This window comes from Mytilus californianus, unplaced genomic scaffold (genome assembly GCF_021869535.1).
Source record: "Mytilus californianus isolate M0D057914Y unplaced genomic scaffold, xbMytCali1.0.p SCAF_2, whole genome shotgun sequence".
Taxonomy (NCBI): Eukaryota; Metazoa; Mollusca; class Bivalvia; order Mytilida; family Mytilidae; genus Mytilus; species Mytilus californianus.
Window position 1 is genome coordinate 45,429,541 of NW_026262668.1, and position 13,910 is coordinate 45,443,450.

A 13,910-nucleotide genomic window follows, 5' to 3' on the forward strand; every position below is an offset into this window, starting at 1 on the left:
TTCATATTGCCGATAACCTGGACATCGGATTTTATCTTTATTAAAGCAATAAACATGCACACAAGGATAAGCATAAATACATAAAGAAAATCGTAGCAATTATAATTGATGAAATGCTCTTGCATTGTATTTTATGTGAAATATCAAATAATGGCAAATATTCTATCATCAATGACCCCGCCGATATGGAACAACCAACTAAAATGAGTCAACACAGCGAATCGAATTTAAAACTGAAAAGGTAGTGGGGAAAAAAATTTAAAATTCCAATACCAATGCTAGGAAGATTGTCGAAGGAGGTAAATAAATTCTTATTATTCAAAAATAACTACTGGCTAGAAGTGTTGGCTTATAAATTATTTTTCAATGTTATTCTTTGAAACGTGTGGAAATTTAATTCTAATGCATTATGATAATAAATACCAAAATGACACTTTCTAACCCTATCGTAACTACTTTTATGCCACTGTAGTACATCATCATAGTATTAGATGAAGACAAATCTGCATCATGAGTAAGGTGTAATTAGAAAAATATTATTGTACAAAATACAAGAAAGTATTGTTCATTCATTTTAATTTCCTTGATACCAGATCTCAGTGGGTTTGTTATAAAAAAAACTTGATAACTGAAGATGTCCAGTACGGCCCTGCTTGCACCTTTCTGTGCGAGGCATACACAAATATTGATTGTAATACTAACAAACTCAATTCAATTAATTCATTGTTTTATGAATGTCTCATCTCTCGACAATCGATATTTATACATTGTAAAACAATACTAAATAAAATGAGCCATTCTATACAGAATTATAAGAGACTATTAAAATGCATAGATATAATATATTAAACAATATGAATAATAAAATTTTCATTATAAGTTTCAGCAACATAATATAAATGGTTTCTAAAATCTTCATAAAGAGGACATCTTAATAAAACACAAACAATATTTACATATTTCCCAGCTTAAATCCTTAGTGGAGCAACACCACATCTAAATTTGAGAAAAGCACTTCTGTGACTGAAATGCATTTTGACATTAAAGTTTAACAACATAATTAGTGTCCATAGGTGTTTTCAGGACACAATAAATGACTTCAGAGAAGGTTTTCCATACTAAAAAGTTCCAGTTTTCAACACACCTATGCTTAATACTCATTCTATCAGCCCACTAATGAACTTTTGCATTTATCCGACTTGAGCTCATGTTATTTAATCTACACCACAAACAAATAATACTTTTCCACTGCTTATCAAAAATAGGTGGTATTTACTACATACTCGTGCCAAATATAAACAACGCAAACATAATCTTAGTTTGCCGACAGCCAGTCATGCTCGATGGACGCCAGATTGTATTATAAATATTCACAAATTCAATAAATTGTTATAATTGCAATGCATATATAATTCAAAATCATACAATTCCTATGTATATATTATCCCATGGAAGTAAAATATAATACTTCCATGATTATCCTAACCACACCAAAACCAACTTTTGACTAAATGCACCCCTTCATAGACAGTCAGGGCCGGCCAGGAACAACTAGAGATAAAAAACGATATAATCGATCAAAAAGCTCTAGAAACCTGTGTCAGTGGATGCCAAGTGCGCAATCCTGTCTCCAGGGTCAGGTGCTCTGACCTACACCTTAACACATGTGTGTATTGGCAAATCAAAATGCAATACAAAAATAAACTTATCAATGTATATACATCAAAAATGCAAGGTGAGTGTTCAATCGTTTCACGACACCTAGAAAGTGACCCTATGCTTTATTACCAGAAAGTACACCCATTAGTCACTATAAGTGACCCTATTATATATTCATACGACCCGTGTCCGTCAATACAATATTTTCCCGCTATACAAAATGTGGGAAAATACAATTATACCCAAGTCTCCAGTAACTGCAGCATTTGGTGCATATTTTTCTACTTCTAGAAAAAATCTACAGGCCCCATTATGTATGGAATTAATACAAGAGTATGTCTTTACACCCCATATACCTTTTCATATTCTATTATAGGACAAACCAAATTTTCATATAATTTTACAAATACATCGAAACAAACACCACCTAAAAGTTTACACTTGGCTATTACCATCCCTAAAGCTCTATTTGCTGAAGATGCAACGGCTTTTATAGTGATATTATAGTCTAAATGATTGTTTAAAACGAGACCAAGATAAGTATCATTACTAGAAACTTAATAGTATGACCATTACAATTAAAAATTACAGCATATCTAGGTATAGATGGTGGTCTAAATTGTACAATGTTACTCTTGTTTGAATCAATTGTCATACAATTGTCTTCAAATCACGTAGAAAGGGCATTTAAGAAAAGTTGTAAGCTCTTTTTCATCGTTTGTTATAAAAACGTCATCAGCATATAATAAAATAGTTTTTCATCACCAATTTCTATTCCACAGTCAAAGGACTTAAGAAATGTTACTCAATCATTAATATACATGTTGAACAAAATGAGTGACAAGTGACATCCTTGTTTCAAGCCAGTGTTTACATCAAACCAGTCTGTGAAATTTATTCTTACAGAACATTTGTATAAATTGACTTATTAGCAGAACAAAAAGTTTGTGCAACACCAATTTTATTTAGTTTATACCATAAAATATCTCTTTGTAGTGTCGTAAGCCTTTTTAAAATCAATAAAGGCGCAAAAGATAGATTTAGGAAGTGTTTTTCTCACATCTATCAAATTAGTAAGAGTAGATAATTGGTCTATTGTACTACAAATTTGCCGTAAACCATTCTGCTCCTCAACCAGTACATTGTTATCATCTACCCACTGAGCTAATCTACAGTTCAGTATATTACAATACAATTTGTAAGACACTGATGCAAGGGCGATCCCTCTATAACAAAGGGGGTTCTCTGGCGTCTGACATGTTAGATTTAGGAATAGGATTTATAATACATCAATACTTTTAATAGGATATCAACAGGATCCATTCAACTATACTTAACGACACTTATCTAATTAAGTGGATTAACAATGTTAGCTATCAGTGATTTTGCAGATCCATTTAACCAAAAGTTTTAATGAAGCAGAAATTTATATTTGAAATTTTATTTTCACTTGTGCTTAAATTTAGAACATCAATTAAGTTTGTCCAAATTTCAATTTCCATCCATCAAACTGTGTCAAATACAATTTAATTTTGATACAGTAAATTTCCAAAATCGATTTAAAAATTATAAACTATAAAGTTTAAATATTATATATTCACAGTTCAAATGTTCATGCACTAATATTGTTTCTTTTTCAATGACAATATAAAATACCAAAGTATATCATTTCAGAATTACATTGACAGTTCCCTTTGAATGACAAAACCATATCCTGAAGACATAGAAACCACTGATTCCTCCATAGAAAAAAACAAAAAACACCTCAATAAGAACTACCTCAGTAACTCCGAAACCCACTATGTTAATGTTAGTGAAGATGATACCATGCAAGCAAAATGTACTTCTGAAATGATAATTTGATATTTGCTTAGTCCACAACAAAACTTTTAAGATATGCATTAAAGGGTGCATGAACTAAACCATAAGTTAAAGTCAATTTTGTTTGTGTTAATTTGAAATTGATTTTTTTTTAATTTTGAATTTAAATATATTTAACAAAACTGCATATACATTTTTGTGTTTATCGTACAAAAGCAATGATAGATATAACAGGAAAAAGTATTTCACCTGACTTGGTTACTCAAAAGATGATGCAAAAAGGAAAATACAGAATATTTACAGACTATTCTAATTTATTCATATGTAGATATGGTAACTTGTAAAATTTGAAGATAGTTTTCCTTTTAAGATCTTATTTAGAGCTGGCATTAATTACAACCAACAAATGATCTTTTTGCTATACAACTGAAGTTGCTGGCAAACCCAAACTATCTGATGTATATACATTTTGAACTTGAATTTCACACAATCTAAATAAAGTCATATTGTTCCAATTACTTGTTCACAAAAAATTCAGGTAAATAAGTAAATATCTAAATTGACAATCTACTTCCTTGAATATGAATATTGAAAAAGAGGTTTACAATACATTCTTAATTATGAATGGTATATCATTGTAGACATATTGAGGGCACTTGGCCAATTCTCATCTGATATTTTGAAGATTAGAGAAATTATAAACTATAAATCTATAAACTATAATATTATTTATCCTCTAAAGAATAAAACTGTCGCTTCACGATTCTCCATTTAATATCTTCTGCTGCCATGTTGCACCTTCTACTACTGATACATCATATAAGTTGCATCTGTAAAAAAAACAATCAATTCAGAAATTAATGTGATGCATGTTTTATGTCAAATCCTAAATTGGAGACTTAGTATATTTACAATTACTTAACTTATTACAGTAAATATTTGAATAAAAGAAATGTTAGACAAATTTGTAATAAAATTTTAAACGGTTGTTCAAGGGGAAAACTGATTTTTGTTACCTTCCACATATAAAAAGAGTTAAAAGTACAATTATAATGACCAAATACTTACATGATATGTATCTTCGTGTGCTATATACCATGAAAGCATCTTCATTGTCAAGGAGTGTAACATATTTAGTCCGTATCTGTAACAAAAACAAAAATTCTAAATCAGTATCAGCTTTAAATATAGAATATTGATTGTTGCAATTAATACAAAGTTAATATGATGCATTTTTTATGACAAATCCTAATTTGAAGACAAGTATATAAACAATTTCTATACATTATCATTAAAATAATCTTCATAAGAGTATAAATTTGAATAAAAGAAATTTTAAACCAATTTGTAATCAAATCTAATTTAAGCTGTTGTTCCAGGGAAAACTGATTTTTGTTACCTGGAAACCATATAAACATAGTTTAAAGTACAATTAAAAATACCAAATACCTACATGCTACGTATCCAGATGTGTAATCAATCTACCATGAAACCATCTTCATTGTCAAGGAGTGTAACATATTTAGGCTGTATCTGAAAATATCAAAATCCAGTTTAAAATGTCATTTCCAGTCTTAGATTATAGCTAACTGAGTGCGGATTCCAAAAATATATGGTTTCTATACACTTTTGTCCGAAATAAGGGAGATAATTTGTTACTTCCGGTTTGAAAAATATTACTTCTGGTATAATATGATAGGTTACTTGACATGGATTCCAAAAATATATGGTTCTATATACTTTTACATTAAATAAGTACAAAAAATAGCTACTTCAGGTTCACACAAGGTCACTTCTGGTTGACTTTTTCGAGGTCATATGGCTTGCAACCTAATGCAAGAAGTCCTATGGCTCTATCATTTATAAAAATAAAGTTAATGCTAAGGTCAAAATCTAGAACGTCAAATTTACCAATGACCTTGACCTATATTTGAAGGTCATAAAGTAAGGACCTCAAATCAAAAAATCATAGGTCTCTACTATATATGGTTAATGAGTAATATCACCATACAGCTAGTTTTAAATATGAGAGGGGAGAAAACTCCCATTTTATGTCAACGTAGGCGTTCAACCAAAAATCATGTGTTACGACATTTTGCATATAACAATTTTGTAAAAATATTTTGTCAATATCTTATACGGCCTCTGATAATGAGAAATAACAAGCCAAAATAAAAATTTAGAACATGACCTTGACCTTTGACCTTGACCTAAATTTTCTTTAAGTGGACCAAGGACCTCAAACCAAAACACCCTAGGTCTCTATCACTAATGGTTTACAAGTTACAAATACATAAGGGGGAATAACTCTCATATGGAGTCTTCGTAACGCTTCGATCAAAATGAAACGTAACATTCAGAGGATATAACGAGTAATTTGGAAAAATAAATTAGTTGGTTTCTTCTAAGGTTGCGAAGAATAAGAAATAACAAGAAAAACAAGTGTTCGGGAGATAACTCTTACATAGAAAAGTATTCCGTTAAGCGGTGTCAGTTTCAAAAGCGTATAAACTGTTTGATATCATATACCAAATATAAAAGCGACATCTTGCGAAACAACAAAACAGCGAAGGAAAAAAAAATAATAATCAGAACAAAAGCATTAGGAAAAGTGGAAAGACCTTATCAGCTTCAAATAGAGACTATTTACTGTTGCAATCAATTATAAATAAATGTCACTTATATTTTATGTCAAATCCTAAATTGGACTCAAGTATATTTACAATTGCTAGTATGCTACGCATTCATGTTAAAATTTACTTCAATAAGATTATTAATTTGAAAAAAAAAAATATGTACACTAATTTGAAACAAAATTTTATTTAAGCTGATGTTCCAGGGGAAACTGATATTTATTACCCAACACAGATAAACATAAGTCTAAAAGTACAATTGTAATGACTAAATACGTACATGTTAAACATCCTAATGAGCCATCTACCATGAAACCATCTACATTGTGTGGGAGTCGCACACATCTGGGCTGTATGTGTTACAAAAGAAAAAATTTAAATTAGCATCAGCTTCAGATAGAGAATATTTAATGGCTGTTGACAAAATTTAAATAAAATGCTCCGCTGGGGCGCAGCTTGATACGACCGCAGAGGTCGAACCCTGAACAGTTGGGGCAAGTATGGACACAACATTCAAGCTTGATACAGCACTGAATTTGGATTGTAATTAAATATTTGACACAGCATAGGTTTCTGACACAGAATGAAAGTGGTCTAAGAACTTAAAACTTTTTAATTTACCTATTCAAACCATATCATTATTATTTGCTTTTATACAAAATCAGAAATAACCAATTTAAAATGGTAAATTTTAAAGAAAAAAAAGGAAAAAAAAATCCCCCCCCCCCCCCCCGATTTTTTGAACCCCCTTATGATTCATCACCCCCAAACTCAATCCCAGCCTTCCCTTTGTGGTATGGTACCTTGCAGTACAATTTCAGAGAGATCCATACACTTGAACACAAGTTATTGTCTGGAAACTAGAAAAATGCTTGTTTTTTGGCCCCTTTTTTGGCCCCAAATTCCAAAACGTTTAGGGCAATTACCCCCAAACTCAAACCCACATTTCCCTTTGTGATATGGAACCTTGTAGTACAATTTCATAAAGATCCATACACTTACACACAAGTTATTGTCCTGAAACTAGAAAAATGCTTGTTTTTTGGCCCCAAATTCCAAAACGTTTAGGGCAATTACCCCCAAACTCAAACCCAGCTTTCCCTTTGTGATATGGAACCTTGTAGTACAATTTCATAAAGATCCATACACTTACACACAAGTTATTGTCCTGAAACTAGAAAAATGCTTGTTTTTTGGCCCTTTTATGGCCCCTAATTCCTAAAATTTTGAGGCAATTACCCCCAAAATCAATCCCAGCCTTCCCTTTGTGGTATGGTACCTTGCAGTACAATTTCAGAGAGATCCATACACTTCAACACAAGTTATTGTCTGGAAACTAGAAAAATGCTTGTTTTTTGGCCCCTTTTTTGGCCCCAAATTCCAAAACCTTTCGGGCAATTACCCCCAAACTCAAACCCAGCTTTCCCTTTGTGATATGGAACCTTGTAGTACAATTTCATAAAGATCCATACACTTACACACAAGTTTTCGTCCTGAAACTAGAAAAATGCTTGTTTTTTGGCCCTTTCATGGCCCATAATTCCTAAAATTTTGAGGCAATTACCCCCAAAATCAATCCCAGCCTTCCCTTTGTGTTATGGTACCTTGCAGTACAATTTCAGAGAGATCCATACACTTGAACACAAGTTATTGTCTGGAAATTAGAAAAATGCTTATTTTTGGCCCCTTATTCCTAAACTTTTTGGGCAATTACCCGCAAACTTAATTACAAATTTTCCTTTGTGATATGGAACCTTGCAGTACAATTTCATAAAGATCCATACACTTGAACACAAGTTATTGTCATGAAACTAGAAAAATGCTTGTTTTTTTTGCCCCTTTTTGGCACCTAATTCCTAAAATTTGGAGGCAATTACCCCCAAAATCAATCCCAGCATTCCCTTTGTGATATGGAACCTTGTGATACAATGTCAGAGAGATCCATACACTTACACACAAGTTATTGTCATGAAACTAGAAAAATGCTTGTTTTTTGCCCCTTTTTGGCCCATAATTCCTAAAATTTGGAGACAATTACCCCCCAAAATCAATTCCAGCATTCCCTTTGTGATATGGAACCTTGTGGTACAATGTCAGAGGGATCCATACACTTACACACAAGTTATGTCTGGAAGTTACAAAAATGCTTATTTTTGTGCCCTAATTCCTTAACTGTTGGTACCATAACCCCCAAAATCAATTCCCACCTTCCTTTTGTGGTATTGAACCTTATGGTAAAATTTCATTGAGATCCATTCACTTAAACTAAAGTTAGAGTGCAAAAACTAATGTGTCTTCGGACGACGCCAACGTCATACCAATTGCGGTCGTATAAAAATTAATGTGATTCACGTTTTATGTCAAATCTTAAATTACGGACAATTAATTTACAATTACTCTTTCATTCTTATTAAAATATACCACATTTGAAATTCGAATATAAGATATTTTAGACCAATTTGTAATAAAATTTTAAGCTATTGTTTCAGTGAAAACAGATTTTTATTGACTTCCAAATATTAACTTAGTTTTAAGTACAATTCTAATGACCAAATACTTACATGTTGACTCTTCCTATCTGCCATGAATCCATCTTCTCTGTCTAGGAGTGCAACATATTTAGGCTGTATCTTTAACAAAAACTATAACTTAATATCAGTTTTAGAGTCTATTTGCTGTTGCAATTTTTTCAGAATTTAATCTTTTGCATGTTGGACAAGAATATTTATAATTACTATACATTCCATTAAGAATATATTTCATTAAGAGTATAAATTTGAAGAAAATATTTTTAGACCAATACTTAATAAAGTTTCAAATTGGTTGATAATGAAATGGAGCCAGACAAAAAACTAAATACATTTTACCATAAACACAAGTTTTCATCATACTATGTAATCAGCTCTGTTGGGGGATCTGTTTTCATGAGATTAGCGCCCATTAAATTCATCAATGTTATATCAAAATCTAAAAGTTTGCTCTCTGCAGAGGTCTGCTTTTATGAGACCCATTTTAACATAAAGCATCTTTTTGTCAAACTGTTCAGGAAAAAAATGGATTTTTATTACCTAACAAACATAAACATAGTTTTAAGAAAAATTGTAATGACCAAATACCTACATGTGCAACATCCTAATGTGCTATCTACAATGACAGCATCTTTCATGGTATAGGAGTGTTACATATTTAGGCTGTATAATCTGTAACAAAAACAAAAATTATAAATTAAGTTTCCACTTTAAATCCAGACTTTTTGCTGTTGCAATCAATTTAGAAAATAATGTGATGCATGTTTTATTTTAAATCCCAAATTAATGAAAAGTATAAAAACAATTACTATACATTCTTATTAAAGTATTCAGCATTAGAGTATAAATTGGAATGAAAGAAATTTTAGCCCAATTTGTTATAAAGCTTCAATCTGTTGTTTCAGGAAAAAATAGATTTTTATTACCTAACAAATATAAATATAGTTTTAAGAAAAAATTGTAATGACCAAATACTTACATGTGACTTATCCTAATGTGCATTTGCAATGGAAGCATCTTTCATGGTATAGGAGTCTTGCATATTTAGGCTATCTGAAACGAAAACAAAAAAAATATACATTAATTTCAGCTTTTAATCCAGATTATTTGCTGTTGCAATCAATTCAGAAATTAATGTGATGCATGATTTATGTCAAATCTTTAATTGGAGACAAGAATTTTTACAAAACCAAGAGTTCCAAATGGTGAAGTTGAAATCATTACTTCGTGTTCCTTATGTCGTAACTACAATCCAATTCCCTTTTCACGAATGTGACATACCGAATTAAGACTATTTACCGGCTTTGTTATAACATGAGCAACACGACGGGTGCCACATGTGGAGCAGAATCTGCTTACCCTTCCGGAGCACCTGAGATCACCCCCAGTTTTAGGTGGGGTTCGTGTTGCTGTTGTACCCCTATTTGTGACATGTTTACCTATTGTGTCTGTTTGTTTTGTTCACACATCTCTGTTAATATAATGGAATTTGATGCGACTGTCATACAAGCCAGAGGTTTAGCTAGCTTTAAAACCAGGTTTAATCCACCATTTTCTACACAAGAAAATGCCTGTACCAAGTCAGGAATATGACAGTTGTTATCCATTCATTTGATGTGTTTGAGCTTTTCATTAGGGGCTTTCTGTTCTGAATTTTCCTTGGAGTTCAGTATTTTTGTGATTTTTCAAGCTGTTGTTCCAGGAAAAACTGATTTTTATTACCTAACAAATATAAACATAGTTTTAAGAACAATTTTAAGGAATAAATACCTACATGTGCAACATCCTAATGTGCTATCTACAATGACAGCATCTTTCATGGTATAGGAGTGTTACATATTTAGGCTGTATAATCTGTAACAAAAACAAAAATTATAAATTAAGTTTCCGCTTTAAATCCAGACTTTTTGCTGTTGCAATCAATTCAGAAATTAATGTGATGCATGTTTTATGTCAAATCCTAAATTGGAGACGTATATTAACAATACCTATACATTCTTATTAAAATATACTTCATTAGGATATAAATAAGAATAAAAGAAATTTTAAACCAACTTGTTATAAAGCTTCAATCTGTTGTTTCAGTGAAAACTGATTTTTAATGCCTAACAAATATAAACCTTGTTTAATGAAAAAAATTGTAATGAATAAATACTTACATGTAACTAATCCTAATGTGCTATCTACAATGAAACCATCTTCATTGTCGAAGAGTAACATATAATAGGCTGTATCTGTAAAAAAAAAAAAAAAAAAAAATGGTCAATTAGTATCACTTTTAAATAGGGAATATTTGCTAGTGCAATCAATTCAGAAATTAATGTGATGCATGTTTTATGTCAAATCCTAAATTGGAGACTTAGTATATTTACAATTACTTAACTTATTACAGTAAATATTTGAATAAAAGAAATGTTAGACAAATTTGTAATAAAATTTTAAACGGTTGTTCAAGGGGAAAACTGATTTTTGTTACCTTCCACATATAAAAAGAGTTAAAAGTACAATTATAATGACCAAATACTTACATGATATGTATCTTCGTGTGCTATATACCATGAAAGCATCTTCATTGTCAAGGAGTGTAACATATTTAGTCCGTATCTGTAACAAAAACAAAAATTCTAAATCAGTATCAGCTTTAAATATAGAATATTGATTGTTGCAATTAATACAAAGTTAATATGATGCATTTTTTATGACAAATCCTAATTTGAAGACAAGTATATAAACAATTTCTATACATTATCATTAAAATAATCTTCATAAGAGTATAAATTTGAATAAAAGAAATTTTAAACCAATTTGTAATCAAATCTAATTTAAGCTGTTGTTTCAGGGAAAACTGATTTTTGTTACCTGGAAACCATATAAACATAGTTTAAAGTACAATTAAAAATACCAAATACCTACATGCTACGTATCCAGATGTGTGATCAATCTACCATGAAACCATCTTCATTGTCAAGGAGTGTAACATATTTAGGCTGTATCTGAAAATATCAAAATCCAGTTTAAAATGTCATTTCCAGTCTTAGATTATAGCTAACTGAGTGCGGATTCCAAAAATATATGGTTTCTATACACTTTTGTCCGAAATAAGGGAGATAATTTGTTACTTCCGGTTTGAAAAATATTACTTCTCGTATAATATGATAGGTTACTTGACATGGATTCCAAAAATATATGGTTCTATATACTTTTACATTAAATAAGTACAAAAAATAGCTACTTCCGGTTCACACAAGGTCACTTCTGGTTGCCTTTTTCGAGGTCATATGGCTTGCAACCTAATGCAAGAAGTCCTATGGCTCTATCATTTATTAAAATAAAGTTAATGCTAAGGTCAAAATCTAGAACGTCAAATTTACAAATGACCTTGACCTATATTTCAAGGTCATAAAGTAAGGACCTCAAATCAAAAAATCATAGGTCTCTACTATATATGGTTAATGAGTAATATCACCATACAGCTAGTTTTAAATATGAGAGGGGAGAAAACTCCCATTTTATGTCAACGTACGCGTTCAACCAAAAATCATGTGTTACGACATTTTGCATATAACAATTTTGTAAAAATATTTTGTCAATATCTTATACGGCCTCTGATAATAAGAAATAACAAGCCAAAATAAAAATTTAGAACATGACCTTGACCTAAATTTTCTTTAGTGGACCAAGGACCTCAAACCAAAACACCCTAGGTCTCTATCACTAATGGTTTACAAGTTACAAATACATAAGGGGGAATAACTCTCATATGGAGTCTTCGTAACGCTTCGATCAAAATGAAACGTAACATTCAGAGGATATAACGAGTAATTTGGAAAAATAAATTAGTTGGTTTCTTCTAAGGTTGCGAAGAATAAGAAATAACAAGAAAAACAAGTGTTCGGGAGATAACTCTTACATAGAAAAGTATTCCGTTAAGCGGTGTCAGTTTCAAAAGCGTATAAACTGTTTGATATCATATACCAAATATAAAAGCGACATCTTGCGAAACAACCAAACAGCGAAGGAAAAAAAAATAATAATCAGAACAAAAGCATTAGGAAAAGTGGAAAGACCTTCTCAGCTTCAAATAGAGACTATTTACTGTTGCAATCAATTATAAATAAATGTCATTTATATTTTATGTCAAATCCTAAATTGGACTCAAGTATATTTACAATTGCTAGTATGCTACGCATTCATGTTAAAATTTACTTCAATAAGATTTTTAATTTGAAAAAAAAAAATATGTACACTAATTTGAAACAAAATTTTATTTAAGCTGTTGTTCCAGGGGAAACTGATATTTATTACCCAACACAGATAAACATAAGTCTAAAAGTACAATTGTAATGACTAAATACGTACATGTTAAACATCCTAATGTGCCATCTACCATGAAACCATCTACATTGTGTGGGAGTGGCACACATCTGGGCTGTATGTGTTACAAAAGAAAAAAATTAAATTAGCATCAGGTTCAGATAGAGAATATTTAATGGCTGTTGAAAAAATTTAAATGAAATGCTCCGCTGGGGCGCAGCTTGATACGACCGCAGAGGTCGAACCCTGAACAGTTGGGGCAAGTTTGGACACAACATTCAAGCTTGATACAGCACTGAATTTGGATTGTAATTAAATATTTGACACAGCATAGGTTTCTGACACAGAATGAAAGTGGTCTAAGAACTTAAAACTTTTTAATTTACCTATTCAAACCATATCATTATTATTTGCTTTTATACAAAATCAGAAATAACCAATTTAAAATGGTAAATTTTAAAGAAAAAAAAGGAAAAAAAAATCCCCCCCCCCCCGATTTTTTGAACCCCCTTATGATTCATCACCCCCAAACTCAATCCCAGCCTTCCCTTTGTGGTATGGTACCTTGCAGTACAATTTCAGAGAGATCCATACACTTGAACACAAGTTATTGTCTGGAAACTAGAAAAATGCTTGTTTTTTGGCCCCTTTTTTGGCCCCAAATTCCAAAACGTTTAGGGCAATTACCCCCAAACTCAAACCCAGCTTTCCCTTTGTGATATGGAACCTTGTAGTACAATTTCATAAAGATCCATACACTTACACACGTTATTGTCCTGAAACTGAAAAATGCTTGTTTTTTGGCCCCAAATTCCAAAACCTTTAGGGCAATTACCCCCAAACTCAAACCCAGCTTTCCCTTTGTGATATGGAACCTTGTAGTACAATTTCATAAAGATCCATACACTTACACACGTTATTGTCCTGAAACTGAAAAATGCTTGTTTTTTGGCCC

At 31.4% G+C, this 13,910-nt stretch overlaps 1 protein-coding gene across 1 annotated transcript in view; it reads right to left on the reverse strand.

Annotated features, from left to right (window-relative positions):
• The window catches only part of LOC127727978 (uncharacterized), a 153,854-nt gene continuing 139,944 nt past the window's right edge, over positions 1 to 13,910 (reverse strand). Inside the window, exons 63-66 of the mRNA XM_052235121.1 lie at positions 13,001 to 13,070; positions 11,555 to 11,634; positions 4,549 to 4,624; positions 1 to 4,310 (exon numbers count right to left, since the gene is read on the reverse strand). The gene's annotated coding sequence lies outside the window, so the exon portion shown is untranslated. The remainder of the gene's footprint in view (positions 4,311 to 4,548; positions 4,625 to 11,554; positions 11,635 to 13,000; positions 13,071 to 13,910) is intronic.